General features: G+C 37.2%; 1 long non-coding RNA gene across 1 annotated transcript; it reads left to right on the top strand.

Annotated features, from left to right (window-relative positions):
* The first annotated feature begins 14,871 nt into the window (after window positions 1-14,871).
* LOC128093827 (uncharacterized) lies at window positions 14,872-17,143 on the top strand. Its single transcript, XR_008212777.1, has 4 exons — window positions 14,872-15,118; window positions 15,246-15,413; window positions 16,197-16,326; window positions 16,388-17,143. It is a non-coding gene; the product is annotated as an uncharacterized LOC128093827 (long non-coding RNA).
* The last annotated feature ends 3,450 nt before the right edge of the window (window positions 17,144-20,593 follow it).

The following is a 20,593-nucleotide window of genomic DNA, read 5'->3' as shown; positions in this document are numbered from 1 at the left end:
AATCTAGTATCAAAACTCTATACCCGCCAGCATCACGCGCCAGCATTGCTCGCGTCTGCATGTGAAGCTCAACTTGACAACTTGTCGACGAGGCGTCGAAAATCGATCGTCCATACTTTTTTGCAGATTTTTCGAATGAATATTTCTCGAGAAATGATTTGGGAACGAAGCTTGAATTGGCGTCGGAGCCAAAAGCAAACCCTATACCTTTCTTTAGTAAGAAAGGCAAAAATGGAAATTTTCTAAAATCTGAACGGTAAATCCGAATGAGGTCAAATTTGTTTCAGAACATCGAGTATGGTCTAGATTATGATGTGGAGAAAAAAAAATAGATAAAATGCCAAAGGAATAGTTTTGGCATTTGGTGAAAATTGGTTTTTACCTTTTTTAGGGGTTTTTCCCCCTCACAGTGAATTAGTCCACAAGCTGTAAATCAAGAACCACATTACCGACATGGATGAAAATTTGGGAGGATGTAGGGCTGGGAAAATGCAATTTTTTGGACAAATAAACGATTTCAATACTTCAACTTTCGACCGAATTTTCATTTGAAAACCGCCTGATTTGGTGAAAACACACTCCGAGTCCCCATAAAAAATGGATAAATTCAAATTTGGTATGGAACTGGTTCAGGTTCAGCACATCCCCTTTCAAATGCGCCCAAGAGAGCTCAAATCCATAATGTGGGCTCTGAGAAACCCCCTACCACAAAATTGAGCACTTTTTTACCACACACGGACGTCACGCGTGCTCTACAGTAAATCAAGCGCCAAAATTCGGATATTGGAGGTAGACCAATTCTGTCATTGTCAATCGATCGGGCGTCGAAAATCGATCGTCCATGATTTTTTGCAGATTTTTCGAATGAATATTTCTCGAGAAATGATTTGGGAACGAAGCTTGAATTGGCGTCGGAGCCAAAAGCAAACCCTATACCTTTCTTTAGTAAGAAAGGCAAAAAAAAGAAGAAAAATCAATAAGCGGATTGTTTATATTGTTGCGTCCTTGGAGTCACCAAAATCTTCCGAATCACAATCCTCATCGACCGAATCTGATTTCTCCAAGAGATCGTCCGAGGTCTCCGAAGATTTGAAAATCACGTCGCATATATGGCCGATCCCCTTACGCGAACCAGTCCAAGATTAAAGAACGCGCCGTCCTCAAAATGAACGTTGACGTTCAAATACTTCCGGTTGCCAGAACTTGTCCATTCACCCAACGTGATGCTCAAAAAGTGCAGTTCGGCGAGCTTGTCCTGAATCTGTTGCACGGTCTGTTGTTTAGCGATCTCGTTGTAATCGTGAATCAATTTCATCACGGACGTTTTTGATAACGGCAGCTGGTATCCTCGTTGGGCAAATGAAGTATGTATGAATTTACTGTTTGTAATAGCACTGATGGTCAGCCCATCTTGAGCCGCCAGCCGAGCAACCATTTTATGCATGGGCTTTTTCTGCATGAACCGTTCAATCGTCGACTGTTTGGAGGTATTGCTTGTTGCTTGCTTGGAACCATTCGGGACATCTTCGGGTTAATCAACTGATTCCGGTATACGACGCTTGACCCGGAAATTGTGTACGTTAGCTCCATGACGCAAAAGTCCACTCGTTGAGCCTCCCTTGCAAGAAATGGTCCAGTTTGTCGTACAATGTCCAAATATCTGCCATTTTTCTACACGGAGAGACTGTGCCCAGAAATTTTAACAATTAAAATTGTTGATTTTACTTTCGTAAATTTCACAAAAACGTACTTGTTACGGCCAATTTTCAGTTGAATCAACCAAAATTCAGTAATAATTTAATAACCTGTTTGTTGAAAATGCTAAAGGCAAAAAGCTAACAGATTTCCCGAACTCGAATGAACGTGCTCGACTGTTAGCTTTGGTTTTAGAAAAATCAAGATTTTTTTTGGTTAAATGTAAATATCAATTGGTTGATTATTTAAAAGATGAACTTGGGTTTGTTTACGTTTGTCATTTGAAGTCAGGATTCGAACAAGAGCGGTCGATTTGTTGAGTTTGTGTTGTTAATTGTGAAGTGAGAGAATGTGAAAGGTGAAAATCACACTATTTGGCTAATGTTGAAGTGCAAATCGAAGTGAACACTGTTGCAACTGTGGAGGTGCAATTGGTGAGTAAGTTTGTTGATGATTTCTTTGCAGGTGATAAACTATGAAGAACAAGACGAGGACATTCGCAATGAGGACCTCTGATGCGAGGGGACTTCATGACAATGTTTTAAGGAAAGGGAAGGGCAGTGAAAGGAAGAGGCGGGCGAACTCTTGCACGACAATACTTGCACGGGCAAATTTAACAAAAGGTTGGTTAATCTAAGTAAGTATGGATTTATTTTTACATAACAATTTATCTGTTGTGATTTTAATTAGAAAACTGAATAATCAAAAACCTTCGTGCTTACGATGGATACAATTTTAATGAACCATTTTTTTTCAGAATCATCAACCATAAAATATATGGAAATGAGTACACATAATATCAAAATAAAAATGAGATGATGGGAAATGTCTAAAAAATAAAATTTATAAAAGATATACAAAAGAAGATAGAAATATTTTAAAAATGCTGTTAATAGAAGACTGCTAAATAAACTGGTAAGTAAAACTCAAAATATTGTTTTCAGGAAACGGAGCATTATTGATATTTCTTCTTTCCTCATTATAATTACATTTATTTACGATCCTTTTTTCAGTTTATAGACAAAATTAAGGATTTTGTATCAAATTACTAATAAATTTTATATGTCTATTTGCAGCAAATGGTTCGTTTTGGTGTAAATTCTGTGTGAAAAATAACTAAACCTGAGACCGTTGTAGATGATGATGACTTATCGGATGATTGCACAGTGATGGTAAGTGAATACAACACTTAATTTTATACAACATAATAACTTACTTGGTGAAATATCTTCAAGGAATTCACGAGAAATTAAACATCTTTTATAAATATGTTTAACAAAATTTGTAATATGTTTTATTATTATTTTTTTAGATTTATGCAACGTATTTTTTTCAAACTTTAATCAAACTTTACATGTTTTATAATAACAGATAATAAAAAGTTTTGTTTTGATGCTTTTTAACAGTAATTTAATAACTTCATGCAAAAAAAAAAACAAATTAGTACAAAAAGTTAAAATTTTAGGCAGAATAAATGCGAATATAAAAACACCCAGCATTAATTTGTGAGGCATTATTATAAAATTTACTGCAAATTCAATAAAAATATTGCTAACAATAGCTAATTATTGACTACATGCACGAATGTTTTTCTGTATTTAAGTAAGACATTAGTTAAAATTATAGCTAGAAATTCAGCCCGGCCTGTATCGTTAGATAATTAAAGAAAATATATATCGACACTAACATAAATTATGTTTAATTAAGAAATGTTTTGTTATAATTCACTAATAATTTGCAGCATGCAAAAATATTTCAGTTAATAAAACGAAAAAAATTGTTGAAAAATAGTTGAAAAGTATGGCCCAGCCTGTTTTTTACAGAATATTCCACAATATTTCAGCTTAAAACAAAAAAAAATTAGTTAATTTTCTGAAAAAAATATTCTAGCAGTCGACTGCTAGAATTTTTTTCGGCCATTTAACCAACGAAAATGGCAATTCCAACTATTTTTTTAGTTAATTTTAGTTACTGGTGGTCAGCAATTTTGGGTTAACAAAATCAACAATCGATTGTTGAAAAAAAGCTGTGTAAAAAATTAACCCATACTTTTAGTTAAATTAACCAAGATTTTCTTAGATTTGCCCTGGCCGGTCTCTCCGTGTAATCTAATCTAATCTAATCTAATCTAATCTAACACAAACGCAGCCAGTCCGATGAAAGCATGCTGGAAAGTCTTGGGATTAGGTTACGCCACAAGCACTTTTCTTGTCATTATTAATAATTGCAGTACATCCGAGAACACCCGAAAATGTATTGCAAAAATAAAAGCGGCCAGCCCTACTACGTTGTGTTTACCGCAGAGAGGATTCTGAGAACGGATCACATTTCACAGAATCTACAGGGGAGGAAGGATGCGTGGACATACCGTACCAAACGCTCCAGTTTACAATTTCATATGTGTTTTGTATAATGTGTTCAGTGTAAAATATAGTGTGGTTATATAATCAAATGAATGTAACAATGCAATATAATGATCATTTAATAAAATCCCTTCACCTATATATACAGCAATTCCATTTGAAAAGAGCCTAAACCGAAAAAAAGTGCTCCGATCGGGCTCAAATTTTTCTGGGGGTTCCTTGGCCAAAATAATTAGACCCGTATTTTTTTGTTCGGCCATTAGGGTGGCCTACATCGTGCTAGGGTGGTTCGAAAAATGGCAATTTTCGTCATTTTTCGCAAAAACCACTTTTTTTTCTAAAAATCATATCTCCGCGCCATTCGGGTGCAGTTTGGTTTTGTCGTCGCGCTTGCTTTGGATCGATTTTTCAAGTGATTTCTGCGTTATTTTAGTCTGGAAGTGGCCTACACAAATCCAAGAAACGTTGATTAAGAAGAAAACAGTGAAAGTTTTTTAAGTTTTCATAGTTTGTGGGTTAATTTAGCGTTTTTTATTTCGTTTTTTGTGCGGTTCTATGGAAGCCATTGTGTTGTTGTTTCTCGCCAAAGGGCCGTAGCGAGAAATGTCACACTAATACACCGACAATGCAAATAAGTGAGATGAACCGGATGAACTCTATGAACTGCTCCGGATTGAAAAGTAGCGTGTGTTGGTGCAGTGTGTTGGGAAAGAACCGTCGGGGTGTTGAAGGAAGAAGAGTGAAGAGTTGTGAAAGAGCAGCTTCGCTCTCTGAAGAGCGCAGCATTGAGGAAGGCCTAGAGGAAGGCCGCCACCCGAGCAGAATCGACGTTGTGGGGCGTCGAGCGGTGGGAGCGATGATGCTGAGGAGAGGTGGATGGTGCGTGTGTTTGGTTGGCTGATCACGGTTTGGATGTTTTGGTGTGCCGTCGCCACGTCGCAACCAACGCACCACATATTGCCACCGAATTTTTCGTCGCTCATCAACGAATGTTGCGGGAGCGAGGGAAAATGTGGTGGAGCGTCAACATTGGACGGGCCGCTCTGGGAGTGAGAGAGGGTCAGAAATCAGTTCTGAGCCATGGAAACGATTGATCGACGTTACCACAAAATTAAGGTAAGCTTACTGTGCATGCGATCGTGTATGCCGGTATTTCTCTTCATATTTCAAGGTGAGTGAGTTTATTTTCTTATCCTTGTGTTAAAATGGAATTAAATTAAAATTATATTTAAGTATTTTATATAAAATACCTAATCATTACATAAAAAATGTAGCGATTTTGTACTTATCCTTGTTTTATCATCAACAGAGAGCGAGTTGTGGCGCTATAACTACGGCAAATAGTGTCCAGGGCATTTGTGGAAATACAATGTCCCATCCAAGAGGGTCCCGGAGCACCAAAACTTCTTAGCATGGTTGCTCCCAACGATAAATTGCTCTAAACACAGGAACGTGAGCGGGGGATCCCCACGTTTCTTCCTCCCCTGTAGATTCAGAACTGTATTGCTGTTTCAACTTTCGTGTTTAAACTCAATCCAATTCAACGAATCATCTTTGCGGTAAACTTTACGCAGTTGGCCTGGCCGCTTTAACATTTGTGATGTTTCAATGCATTCTAATGCAATGGGGCACTGCAAATTTTAATAATGACAAGAAGATGCTAGGCGTTAATCCACCTAAGGCATTCTCCAGGATGCCCTCCAAAGACTGGCTGCGATAGGGTTAGATTAGATTAGATTAGATTAGATTAGGTTTTTTGGACCTCACACTTCGAAGCCCGTTTTACCCCACTTCCCTTGGTCGTAGAGGACTCATATTTGGCATGAGTTCATCTCATGTATAGACAAACAAACGCTGAAAGTTTCATCCAAATCGGAGCACCTCGATACGACCTGTTACACATTGGTGAAAAACTCGCTCTTAAAGAGCGAGTTGTGGCGCTATAACCACGGCAAAAAGTGTCCAGGGCATTCGTGTAAATACAATGTTCCATCCCAAAGGGTGCCGGAGTACCAAACCTTCTTAGCATGGTGCTCCCAACGAATATAACCAAATCTCGGAGCGTATGGTGGTGTGTCCCCACGCTTCTTCCTCCCCTGTCGATTCAGAATTGTGTTGTTGTTCGAACTCTCAGTGCTCAAACTCAACCCAATTACGAATCATCTCTGCGATACGGCTTTACGCAGTAGGCCTGGCCGCTTTAACGCTTGTGATGTTTCAATGCAATGGCGCACTACAAATGTTAATAAATGACAAGATGGTTCCGTAACGAACAGCTGTTTTTTTTTTGTGCTGGCACCGTAATTGACAGCTCCCTTTTGTTCTGGTGCCGAAGTTGACAGCTTGTGTTGGAAATGGGCGAGCTGCCTGTAGTGAGATATAGATGTCGTCCCCTGGTTTTGACAACAATAGAGATCTCCACGGCCTATATTGGTTTCAAAACAACGGTGTTTCAGTGTATTAGGATGTAACAATTAAAGCGTTATCAGTGGCATGCAGGTCAGATCCTTGCAAAAGTTTTGGTAAATATATCATTGAAGCTTTGAGCATTCTGGTTATCAAAGATCAGTTTCTTGAAAAATCGGCCCCAGCGACCAGTGTTGAAAATCTGACGACTATGATTAATTTTGCGATTAATCGCTGCCTGTTACACCTCACGAATAAGACTGCTGAGAATAAACTTTATTCTCAAATTGCCACGACTAGCTGTCATTCGTCATGAGTGCAGTCGATGATTGTAACAACCCATGACTGCTGGTGTTAAATGGGGAAAATTATAATCAGATCGCAGCAAGTTGGCGACTAAACCCAATCATTAGGGTTAGTGAAATTTCACGATTTCGCGGACAACGTGAAATTCGTGAAATTTGGCTTTTTCCGCGAAATCCCGTGAAATTTTATGTTTGTGTGAAACTGTAACTACACAGAAAAAACAACATGGTAATATTACATCTGGGAAGGGGTACATCTTTTATGTCAGAAAAAGGTGTAATTTTACCTCTGAAAATGTGTAATTTTACCACTTTTTTGATGTAATGTCACTTTTTCAGTCTAAATTGAGGTAAAATTACATCATAAAAGAGGTAATATTCAACCTTCCAAAATTACAGCTTCCAAATTTACATTATTTTTTGCTGTGTATTTTTCTTAAAATGATTTATCAAACTCAAATAAGAATAAAAATAATCTTATGAAATACTGTAGAAATAAACGAGTGAATACCCTGGTAAAATTACTAACATAGGGTAAGTGATTTTTGACGATTTCGAAGACGGCGTACTGTGAAGTTTATCAATTTTCTCAATTTTTTTTTTCAAAATAACAACTATTTAAGTAAATTTTATTAGTTTACAATTGAAATGCTTGATATGAACCATTTGAAGAATTGTTCATTTTTTTTATTTTTTTATAAACTAATTAAGGCTAGTAATTTGTAATTTATTGGAAACGATAGCCTGTTAGTATAACACTTTGTATCAGATTGAGGAAGGACGTTGAGATGGTTACTTTAGGTAAGTTTAGTAATATTTTCATTTGCTGTTATAAAAATTTTACAGCTATTTTATTTGAAAGGTATAGTTTCATAAGGAATTAAAAGAATCAAGCTTTGTTTTATTCAAATTAAAATAAAGGGCATTTTTTTTCTTTGAAATCAACTTTTAAAAACTTTTCTGATTTTTCTGAGTCCTGTTTAATTTAAACGATATTTGATTATTTGGGTGGATAATTCCCGTAAAAGTTTACAAAATACCACTTTTTTTGTTTTTTTTTTTTATTCAATTCGGATTTATTGGTGAATAATCAAAATACAATCAGTTCTTTTGCAATTCATAACAGAGTTTTGGAGTTCCTTTCAGCTGTGTGTTGCATCATAATCCATTTTGGAACAATTATTTCTATAACTAAAGCACTAACAAGAGCAAGAAAAATAAAAACAAGTGCTAAAAATTTCATTTTGAATAAAAAAAATAATATTATTTTTAATATGCTAAATGTCGCAAAAAATTCAAATTATTGAACTTATTTTGGCTGGACAAGATTGTTGAATCTTGCTTTCAAATTCAGTGAAATGAAGCAAACTTGTGAAAACTTTTTAGCTTTATTATTCAAATATTAAAAAACAAAACAATTCAATAAATGAGAATACGCATGCCATACATTTTGTTTAAAAATATATATAGAGCCCATCCATAAACCAGGTGGAATCTTTTTGGAAAATTAGGAGATTTTTTTTGTGTCAGGTTCAAATTTATTCAAATTGTTTTTAGTTTATTTAAATAATATATAATGAAGCATAAAAAGCAGTTTCTGTGATTTAAACATAAGATTTTCAGAGTTATTTTAACATTTTTCACGTTCCGCGAAATTTGCGTGAAATTTGGTGTTTTGAAATTGAGGTCCCCGTGAAATTTGCAATTTTTGAGCGTGAAAAATCACTAAGCCTACCAATCATTAAAATTTTTATTCGTCTCTGCAACACTCAGCGATCAAGTGGCAGTCGGGAAAAACGAGATCAAAGCATACTCAGAGGGCCTTTCTTCAGGCAATCATTATTCGCTAGAAGAGATTTTTTTTCAACCTTGCCAGCGACTAAACTGATTAGTGCGCTGACCACGCGGACGCGCTGTCTTGTTTTTGCATGCTTATTTTCATTTCTTTTGTGTCGCTGTTTGTGTGCTTGGGTGAGTGGTTATTATAATTAAATAATGGCATCATTAGTGCGCTGACCACGCGGACGCGCTGTCTTGTTTTTGCATGCTTATTTTCATTTCTTTTGTGTCGCTGTGGGTCTCGTGGCGCAGGGGTAGCGGCTTCGGCTGCCGATCCCGATGATGCTATGAGACGCGGGTTCGATTCCCGCCTTATCCACTGAGCTTCTATCGGATGGTGAAGTAAAACGTCGGTCCCGGTTTCTCCTGTCTCGTCAGAGGCGCTGGAGCAGAAATCCCACGTTAGAGGAAGGCCATGCCCCGGGGGGCGTAGTGCCAATAGTTTCGTTTTTTTTTTTTTCGTGTCGCTGTTTGTGTGCTTGGGTGAGTGGTTATTATAATTAAATAATGGCATCATTAGTGCGCTGACCACGCGGACGGGCTGTCTTGTTTTTGCATGCTCATTTTCATTTCTTTTATGTCGCTGTTTGTGTGCTTGGGTGAGTGGTTATTATAACTTATTGGACATCATAAGTGCAGTGCTTCTGGGGACGCGCAGTCCTGTTTTTTCGCGATAATTGTCATCGTTAATGTTCGTAAAAATTTATTCCAACTCGCATCGATCGATTTTATGAAGAGTAAAGCGTCATTTATTTACTATTTTTGAAATTTGCTCGCGTTATCTAAATTGTAAATTGTAAAAATATACTGATAAGTCCAGCCCATAGCACTACTGCTCGGCTGGCACGCGTTCGATAAAAAAAAAACTTTTTAAATGATCAATTATCTATCTTTCCGCAGCCGGCTGCCTAAGATTTAAAATTTTCAACCGATAAACAAAATGCTCATGGTCACATCACTGCCACTCGTGAATCCTGACCTCATACCCATCTACTAACCCCCTCAAAACTCATGTGATACTTTGTCGGAGATGCAGTCGATTGGGCGGTCTCTATCACTCAAGTATCGGACTAACATTCCCATCCACTTCCCCGTGACCCTACCACTGGTCGTGGCCGGCGCCGGTATTGATCAGCATGATAGGGGCCTTTGAGAAGTTGCGAAGCGAGGAAAGATAGCTCCCACTTATCTTCCACGGCTCGTGGATGTAACTTCTGGAGGTCCTGGTCAACAACGGAGTAGCAACTGCGGGTGGGCACCTATGCTTATGCTTATGCTTATGCTTATGCTTAAATCATATCTCCGCGCCATTCATCCGATTTTAGCTGTCTTAGACGCAAAAGAAAGGTGATGTGTTTGGCTATTTGGGATAGTAGTAAGAAGTTCCAAAAATCTAGCTTAACTATTGAAAAAGTCGTATGAAAACTTAAAATGGCGTTTTGACCGTGTCTGGACCAAAGAGCTTATGTCTGAAAATATTTTTATCGGATTCCTCGGAAAATTTCACAAAACATAAAAAAAAATTGGCGATGTCGAACCGTACGTTTCCGAGATATGATTTTTTGAAAATAAAAACTGCGTTTTTTGACGCGCCGCGTGCAAAAACAGGAAAATGACGAAATCGGCAAAAAATCAACTTTTTTCACTAAAACTGCGATAACTAAAAAATTTCAGCGATGACCTATACATGTCTGGGTATCAAAATTTTCGTAATTGAAAGACGCAACAGTTATTTTGCTCCACTATTAACTCAACGATCCCAATTGTCAGTGCGTCTTTCGTTCATTATATAGAAATGGCTTTTTCACCGCAAAAAAATAAAACCTTATTCGAAAAATTTAAACACAATCCACCCGACGCCGTGCCTTCCGATCAACGATGATATAGGAAGGGCTTTAAAAATCACAAAAGAAATCACTTTTCACTCCGAATATTTTTTACGACCACTCGCTCCCTTTGCCAATTATGCACTGATGACGCTGCATTTTCAGAGGGTAATCTTCTCCTCGCAGCACACAATACACGACAAAAATGCGAAATAAAAGGCACACACAAAAAAAATCGCTTTTCACTGCGAATCCTAATGATGCCATTATTTAATTATAATAACCACTCACCCAAGCACACAAACAGCGACACAAAAGAAATGAAAATGAGCATGCAAAAACAAGATAACGCGTGGTCAGCGCACTAATGATGCCATTATTTAATTATAATAACCCCAAATATCTGCCATTTTTCTGGAATCAAACTATTTTTATCATTAATTATTGTTATCATTGAATTGGCAGTTCAGTTTAAATATTTACTCGGGAAAATGTAGACAAAAATCAAATTCACAACTGCGCAAGCCAATGCGAAAGCGAACAATGGCGAACGAAGCGATTGTTGAAGTTGAAAAAGGATACTTTTGATTTTGAGTGTTGACGTGTTGTTGACGAATTCCGTGAATTTGTATTTTTTTTTTTTTTTGTAAAAATTCCAGGAAATTCGGGAATTTCCGGTTTTGCAAAAATCCCGGGATTTTTGTCCCGGGATTTCCCGGGATGGACGCACTAACAAGCTCTTTTGTATTTTTTCTCACCTCACTAAGAAAAGCTACAAATTGCTCGATAAATTAACTTTGAGTTGGACCTTTCAAATCTACCTGGACAACTGGATCCGGCCCCAGTGCCCCATAGAACTTAACTTTGTCAATTATTTTTGCAGGATGATGTATTAGAATGATGCCTTGAAGTTTTGCATAATTTTTGACATTGTTCTGTGAATTTTATTTTGTTATATTGACCAAAAACTCAAATAGGAGAGCCGAGGTACCCCAACGGAATCCGGAATATCTTTTGCAACCGGAAGCATCCAAATTGGTCAATTATACCCAAAGTTATGAGATTTTTAAGAATAAAAATAGGGGTCAAATGGCTACCTTAGCGTTTGAGTGTTAATCATGATATTTAAAAACTGCTCAAATATAAATTATATAAATATGTCTAAATATGTCTTTTGTTTTATTCTGCACATTCAGGATTTAAAACCTAATTAAAATTCTTTAACTTTAATTGTATCGAATTCAAAAATGTAAGCATTGTTGACTAATTTGCTAGAAGCTAGAATTTGCGTTGAACGTGCCAGCACCTTAACCCTTTCAAGCCTGATGGGTCATATATGACCCAAAAATGAAAATTTTCAAAACAGGCCTATAATTTTCGTATGGTCTTAAGAATCATTTTCCCATCATTAGAATAAAAAATATTTTTTTGAAAATTCAGGCTCGAAAGGGTTAAACCGAGCCCAACCCACTCCAAACCACTTAATGACCACGTCCCGCATAAAATTATATGATGATTTGCACTGTTAAAACCATGCAGTTACAATAGATATTATAATATCTATAGTAAGTTTATTGTTGTCTTTTTCGAACTTTATTGGAATGACGGTAGAGCTACCTTAAAATTCATGATTACAGCAAGTTGGATGGTTTTGTTATATGTAATCTTATACAGTCTCAAAAAATAAGCTACCGTAAAATATATCGGTACAGTAAATTGCGTGGTTTGATAGAAAAAATACGATGATGTATTTTTTGATTTTTTTTTTCACAGTAAGTTCAATTTTAGTTACGTAATGAAAAAAAATTATCCTTTGAAATATAAAATACGCAAGCTTCAAACGGATTCAATATTTGAATGAAAAAAGTGTTTTAAAATGCATGTTACACCAGTTCAATTGTTTTGCAATCTTAAGTTTTCAAAATATCTAAGTATTTCAGAAATTGTGTTCTTTCACAAAAAAGTTGGTTTTTAAATATATTTTTAGACGCGCTCAATCATGCTAAATATGTTTATCAACGCAGGAAATGCATTTGAAATTGTTATCAGTTGATTAGACTTCTAATTCCATAAAAAGTTAAGCTGCTGATTTTTTTACCTCCTGATTTTTCGAGCCGATTTTGAAGAGGGGGACATGAAGTTTGAAAAATATTTGCAAGGTTTCAAGGATTCAAGATTAACCTTCCGTGTGGATCAATCGGACCCCGCACTGAATTCACATTCCAGAGATCGCCGGTTCAGATCCCGCAGCGGGCACCCTGAAATTCTAAGTGTCAGTATGGGGTTTCGGTGCCTTCGCTCCGTGACATACTCTCGTACACATAGGAGCCCAGGGTGGTGAAGTCCTTGTAGATAAAAGGAAGACACTAGTGGTTGGTACTAGCAATGGTGGCCGACAGCTAAAGTCAAATTCGTTTTCGTTTCGTTCTAAGGATAAAAAAAGTTAAACTCGGTAAGTATTGAGAATTAATATTAAAATACCAGAAATATAATTTCAATGCCAAATTGAATTTTAAATAGTCATATGTGATATTTTGATAAAGTGCACTGTTTTAATGAGGACACTCAACCACAGACAAGTTTTGTGTCTCAACCCTCAGTGTTTAATGTTTATTTTGCGTTTGCTGCTTTTAGGTTTTTATAGGTTAGGTGTCCACCTTGGTGTTCACACTTTTTTTTTGTATGGAGCGAAAACAATTGCCAACACACCCAACCGTGAAAAAAATAAATATAAGGCTTTCTAGGCCCAGTGAAAAAATATAATTTAACTCAAAAATGACGAACTCCTCGTCACAGTGTCCTGATGCAAACAATGATCGAGCTGTAGCTGTCACAGCCCTGGGAAGTATGTTAGCTGACATATCGGGCAGTCAGTCAAAAAAACTAGCTAGAAGTCGCCTGACAAAAAAACTTTTGCTAGAAAGAGATAGGAAACCTGATGCAAACAAACGTCCAGCTGTCATGTAAACATACTTTGAATGTGTTGGTAAATTTCTGACTAGAAAGCCTTATAATAATTTTTAAAATTCAAGAACATAAAAAATCAAAATGCCATTTGACATTTTAACATTTTGAAATGTCGAAGTTTTTTCATTTTGACATTTTCACAATTCTACATTTTTTTACATTTTAACATTTTCCGGTTTGTTCACCTCCTTACCCTGATAAAAAGTCTGACTAACATGATATCGTTGCCAAATAAAATTACAATTATATTTTAACATTTTAAAATTTTAACATTTTAACATTTTAACATTTTAACATTTTAACATTTTAACATTTTAACATTTTAACATTTTAACATTTTAACATTTGAACATTTGAACATTTGAACATTTTAACATTTTAACATTTTAACATTTTAACATTTTAACATTTTAACATTTTAACATTTTAACATTTTAACATTTTAACATTTTAACATTTTAACATTTTAACATTTTAACATTTTAACATTTTAACATTTTAACATTTTAACATTTTAACATTTTAACATTTTAACATTTTAACATTTTAACATTTTAACATTTTAACATTTTAACATTTTAACATTTTAACATTTTAACATTTTAACATTTTAACATTTTAACATTTTAACATTTTAACATTTTAACATTTTAACATTTTAACATTTTAACATTTTAACATTTTAACATTTGAACATTTGAACATTTGAACATTTGAACATTTGAACATTTGAACATTTGAACATTTGAACATTTGAACATTTGAACATTTGAACATTTGAACATTTGAACATTTGAACATTTGAACATTTGAACATTTTAACATTTTTAACATTTTTAACATTTTTAACATTTTAACATTTTTAACATTTTAACATTTTAACATTTTAACATTTTTAACATTTTAACATTTTAACATTTTAACATTTTAACATTTTAACATTTTAACATTTTAACATTTTAACATTTAAACATTTAAACATTTAAACATTTAAACATTTAAACATTTAAACATTTAAACATTTAAACATTTAAACATTTAAACATTTAAACATTTAAACATTTAAACATTTAAACATTTAAACATTTAAACATTTAAACATTTAAACATTTAAACATTTAAACATTTAAACATTTAAACATTTAAACATTTAAACATTTAAACATTTAAACATTTAAACATTTAAACATTTAAACATTTAAACATTTAAACATTTAAACATTTAAACATTTAAACATTTAAACATTTAAACATTTAAACATTTAAACATTTAAACATTTAAACATTTAAACATTTAAACATTTAAACATTTAAACATTTAAACGTTTAAACATTTAAACATTTAAACATTTAAACATTTAAACATTTAAACATTTAAACGTTTAAACATTTAAACTTTTAAACATTATTGCGAAATAAATAAAAAAAAATCGTAAAAAAGCAATAAATAAGAATCATAAAACGAACGCACCATTATACAGAAACTGTGCAGCCGACGCTCTTGAAACGAACGCACCATGATTGAGCGAGCTGCGAGCTGTCAAACTTTTTCTCTCGCGCGTGTTCATTCATGTTTCGTGTTGGCCGTGTTGGCTGCAGTTTCGAATCGAAATCAAGTTTTACTCGCGTGTGCTTATGAAAAATAACCTCCGTCATCAAATCCGCCGGGTGAACGAACCGGAACATCTCCGGGATGGCGGATTTTTCTCACATTTGGGTAAGTTTTTGGAGTTTTATTAATTTTGGAGAGGGCGGAATCCCCCTGAAGCAACAGCAGGTTGTTGCCATGGCCTGCTTCGAAAAATTGTCAAGCTATTCTTATGTATTATTTGTGTCTTTTTCAGTGGGCGTGTGGAGCTGTTCGGTTACGGGACAAAACCCGCAGTGGAAACGCAGACCCGGCGCATACTGCGGACATTTCCGGCCACCGTCAATAATCCATTCCGAATGGAGGCCTCCAAGATGCCAAGTGCTCGATCTGGAAAAGCTACGAGGAGTTCGAACATCTTCGTGTGAGTATTTGACATTTTATTCTATTGGAAAAGGATAGAGCCACGGGGCGGAATCCCACTCCGCAGTAGGCAAGAAAACTGTGACGTAGCAAATGAGCTCAAAGAACTCAGTGGTTTGATAGGTGTCGTTTTCACGACTTAACATTTCTTTTTTGAATTTGAATTTGCTTCCGATTGCGCGAAACGTCAAAACCTGAGTTTTTTTCGGATAAGTGTGCATCTGTCCGTGTTCGTGTACGCGCAATTGACCACGTAGTTGCCTGTTCCTTGTCGTTCCCGTAGCCGTGCTCTAGGCTGTGTCCTTGTCCGAACTCCTGACCGTGTTCGTGTCTGTGCTTCTGGCCGTTTTCGTGTCCCTGGCCGTGTAGGTGCCTGTTCCTGGCCATTCCCGTGGCCGTGTCCTTGTCGTGCTCCTAACCGTGTTTGTGTCCATGCGAAACGGAACAACCGGAACAAAATTTTGAGTCCCGGCACTGACACCTGTCAAAAAAGTTCATTTGGTTTATTTATGTTGTATTTCGTGAGAGCTAAATTTATTTGATTCTATCTTGTTCGAGTGTCAGAAGTAGAATCGTGAATGAATGCTTGAATGATTGATGGTTGCTTCGATTGCTTGAATGGGTTGCTTCGTTAGTCCAGGGTGTGCAACAATTTACCTTTGAGGTTAAGTTCCGAGCTTTTCTCATTTGTAGCAGTAGACATTTTCCGTGGCTTGCTTGGGCAGGCCGATGTGTTTTCTTTTAGGTTACCTATTTTTAACGTATTGTTTTTTTTCGATTACAGAGTCTACTACTTCCAACGCGGATGCTCGTAGACGTGAAATGCGGACATTCCAGTTTGCCATCATGGTTCCTTTCTTGGTGGCAACGTTAATTCCTGAAGCAGCAGGACATTTGAAGATGAAGAAGTGGACGTAAGTTGTGGGATGCAGGCTGTGTAAATTGATTCTAATTGTGTTTTTTTTACATTTGCAGTCTCGACAAAACGGAGCTTTTAGCCGACAGCTTGAAGCGGAATTACGAAAGAAAACGTCGGAGGGAGCCCAACGACAGTTTCAACTCGACCGCGGCGGTGATTAAAGGAAACCCTTCCTGAATGGCGAGATGCTGGACGGACGGCGGTGACGAAAATCCTGACGGGAGTTGTGAGTGATGAGTAATAAGAAAAGCTTGGTTTGTTTCTAATAAATTGTTTCATTTTTGAAGTTCAATTTAAAAAAAACAGTGTAAATGAAACTAAAATAAAATAAAACATACTGTTAATTTAAGGAAAATACCGTAAAACATACCATAAATAAAATAAAAGTACAATAAAACCTGCTGTAGTTATTATTTATTTCAATGTACGAATATAGTTTAAACAGTACTATTTAGCAGGGAAAAAATCTTGAAGAACTATACATTTACTGTGAAATCCATTGTAAAGGTTACTGTATTTGTTGTAAATGTATGATGTTTTCTATAGTCAGGGCAAGTTTTTCAATGAAAAATGCAACATTAGATTAACAGTAAAATGCGTCGTATTTGGAAAAAAAATGTATGGAAAAATTTCGAAATTTTTATGGTACCGGTGCATAACAACCCCCCTTTTTTATGGTAAAGTCCCAAAATACGACGCAAATTATCTTAAAAAACGATGCTGTCTACTGTTAAAACACTGTCAAAATGACAATATATTTTATCGTTTTGTAACGTTAAAATTTACTGTAAGTTCATCAGAAATCTTTATGCGGGGTGTGAGTGCGACGACGATCACCACTAGAAACGGAGCAGCACTACTCATGCCTGAATGCCACGGCAGTTCCGGGGGCTGATGACTTTGCGGATGTTTGTTTTCATTAGGTGAAATTTTAATTACCTGTTTGCTGAATCACAGTGCTCTCGGGAGCTCTCGTTAAGGAGCATGTTCTCCGCCGTCGCCAGGTGCACTGCAAGTCTGGCTTAATCAAGTGTGAACGAGGGAGGTTGTGGGGGGTCGTGGCAAATGAACATGTGACTACTGTTGAATAGAGAATGATTTTGCTTGCATTGGAAAAGTCAGTTCAGGTTGATGCTCAGAAAATGCCCTTTATTTCTAAAACATTTTGATCAACTTTTCGTGTTACAACTTCAACACGTGTGCCATCAAAGTAGTACTTAAGAGGTTACCCTGTCATTAGTGCACACGTGCATGCCAGAGTGCAATAGGACATATTCGTCAACAGTTTGTACACCACAAATATTGCATTTGCTATCCAAACATGAGTCCAAGAGGTTTGGCGACACTTCTGCTAGTCCTGCTAGACTCCCCAATTTTGGAGAATCTTGCGTCAGAGATGACACTTTAGTGGACTACCTCGTGTCAGTGGTTGAAACCTCAGCCAAACGCACTCCCGGAGTTCACCAGTGTGTACAATTAAAAAGACAAAACTAATTAAAATAATTTCAGGAACGAGTCTGTTTAAAGTAAAAACCACAATTTCATTTTGGAAAATCCTTAATCATCTGTCGAACGATGTGAATTCGTTTGAGCCTACCTAAACCACCAGACGCGATCCTAATTAATCCACCAAATTGACTCCCCCGCGCAAACGCTTCGGTTTATTTGGTTTTTGTGATATTTTCCCTTTAAAATACATGTACCTACTCCAAGTCCCACGAGCCATTTATGCTGCCTTCAGCCTATCAACAGCCATAACATTTTAGCTGTTGTTTACATTGTAAGCCATTTGGTGGTCACCACCAAGATAGTAAAGAGATAAGGTGCAAACATATTTATATGTTGAAAATTAATTTATTTCATAACATATAGTTTATATAATTTAACAAAAAAATACATTTTTTTTCTAAAAAGAATATCAACAATTACAATCTTGATCATTGCCGACCACCAATTTCAATCATTTTTGGGTTTTGACAGCGTGAGACTGCACACTCTGCTGGTTGGTTTGAGGAAAATTGTTTGTTTATATATCCCTCACACATACACACGTTGGCACACGTGGGAAAGGCAAAACCAATCTGTCAACACAAACATCGCCCGGGGTTTTCCACTCTAATGAACACAGAGTTGACGTGGTTGTCACCGGCCTTGATGTTGCTCCTGTTGTTGTTGTTATTGTTGTTGTTACTGTTGGCCACGGGGCCCACTTTATGACAGCCCACCGACATCAAACGTGCGGGAAATCGTGGAATTTAACACACACACACACTCACGCATTGATGGGAGAAATTACCATCAATGGCAAAACCGGATTGTAACTGTCAGAGGAGTGCTCGCGTGTACATGGGCAAACCGCCTCAAGGTAGGCAATAATGATAGATCAACGCAACACGCGCAACAATTACAATTGCCTTGCCACTGTGGTCGGCCAGCACCAGAGTCAAAGGCCTTCCCTTGATTGATCGATTTGTGCGGGGCTCATTAGCTTACAAATGAGGTTAGTAGAATTGGCTTTCGCAGAATTACAATCAGGTGAGCAGCGAAGGCATCCGATTATCTCAATGGCAGATTTACACCGAATAGAAACATTTATTTGCCACATTGATTGATTTAATTTTTAGATTTATTTTCAATCTTTTCTTATGAATGTGAAATCTGTACGACTTACCTACCAGGACTAACATCAACAAGGACTAAACTTTATAGAAAAAAAACGTTACTTAATCCACCTTAAGGTGGTTGGTGCCTTCCTCACATTAATATAATGTTGATAGGGTAGATAGTTTTCAATCTATTGTACTCATTGGAAAGGTCTTTTGATTACGCATCTAAATCAGTTTCATCGAAATATTTGAGATCCGCCTTCAAAAAGTGCATAATTAAAATCATGAACATAACTTTTGATAAGGTTGTCAGATCTTCAATTTTTTGGGTTCGTTGAAAAGGTCGAATGACAATTTTTTGATCAACTTCCCACCTCTCTGATCCCACTTACACACAGACATTTGCTCAGATTTTGGTCTTGAGTAGGTATGTATACGTGAAGGTAAGTCTAGGAGGTCTAATTAAGAAGTTCATATTAAATATGAAATTTTCAAGTGATTTTATAGCTTTCCGCAGTAAGGTGAGGAAGGCAACGCTGGCCTGACTGGAGTTCGCATCTATTTGGACGACATTCTGGTTGGCGGCATCTACACAACCTGCACGCTGTGCTCGAGCGCATCCGCGACTACGGTTTCCACCCCAGCTCTCCAAGTGTCGGTTCTTCATGAACGAGATCAAGTACCTATGCCACGTGGTCAACAGCTTAGGTATCCGCCCCGATCCAGCCAAGCTCCAAGCGATTTCCACGATGCTGCTTCCGAAGAACGTCCCAGAACAACATGAGCCATCATGGTCGTGCAACATCGTAACCGTTCGCTCACCCCCGCCGAGAAGAACTATGGACAGATTTAGAAGAAAGGTCTCGCACTCGTGATCGGTGTCACGAAGTTCCACTCCATGATCTATAGCAGACACTTTACCCTGTAGACCGACCACAAACCTCTTCTCTCAATCTCTGGCTCGAACAAAGGTATCCCAGTCCAATCAGCGAACCGACTGCAGCTTTGAGCCATCATACTGCTCACCTACGACTTCTATATCGCGTACATCGCTAAGGATCAGTTTTGCTATGCGGACGTTCTCTCTCGTCTCATTAGCTAGCACAGCAAAGAAGACGACGATCGCCGCAATCTCGTTGGATGACGAACTCGAAGTTTGTATCAACTCGTCAGTCAGCAACTTCCTGGTCACGCACGCCCTGTTCCCGAAGGCTACAAAGAAGTCGAAGTCGATGCCAAATCAACATTTGATCTTCTGCCAGCTCCGTTCAAGCCGCCGAAGCCCACTCTTGCAAGCAAAAAGCAGAACGTTGACTTCGACCGGAAACATGGAGCTGTTGAAAGGTGTATCGCGACCGGTAACCTAATCTTAGCATAGTTGTTACTTCCCAACGATTTTACGTGGGCGCCAGGGCAAGTGATCGAGAAATTCGGCGGGGTGAACTACGTCATCAAGCTCTCCAACCGTCCAATCAAGGTCGCTAACGCAACATCGGTGCAAGCTCAACCCGGCACGCTTCCGCTGGACAACTTTGGGATCGAGTCGCAGCCACTGCCGGGCGGAGATTTAATGTTCCTAGCAGAGCTCCGGATCGCTACACTCTGGGAGGGAGATGTTGGGTTTCCATAGAACCACCAGCCGTTCCGAAAAATCGC

The sequence above is a fragment of the Culex pipiens genome, chromosome 1 (assembly GCF_016801865.2).
Source record: "Culex pipiens pallens isolate TS chromosome 1, TS_CPP_V2, whole genome shotgun sequence".
NCBI classification, from domain to species: Eukaryota; Metazoa; Arthropoda; class Insecta; order Diptera; family Culicidae; genus Culex; species Culex pipiens.
This window is presented reverse-complemented; position numbering and strand designations above follow the sequence as displayed.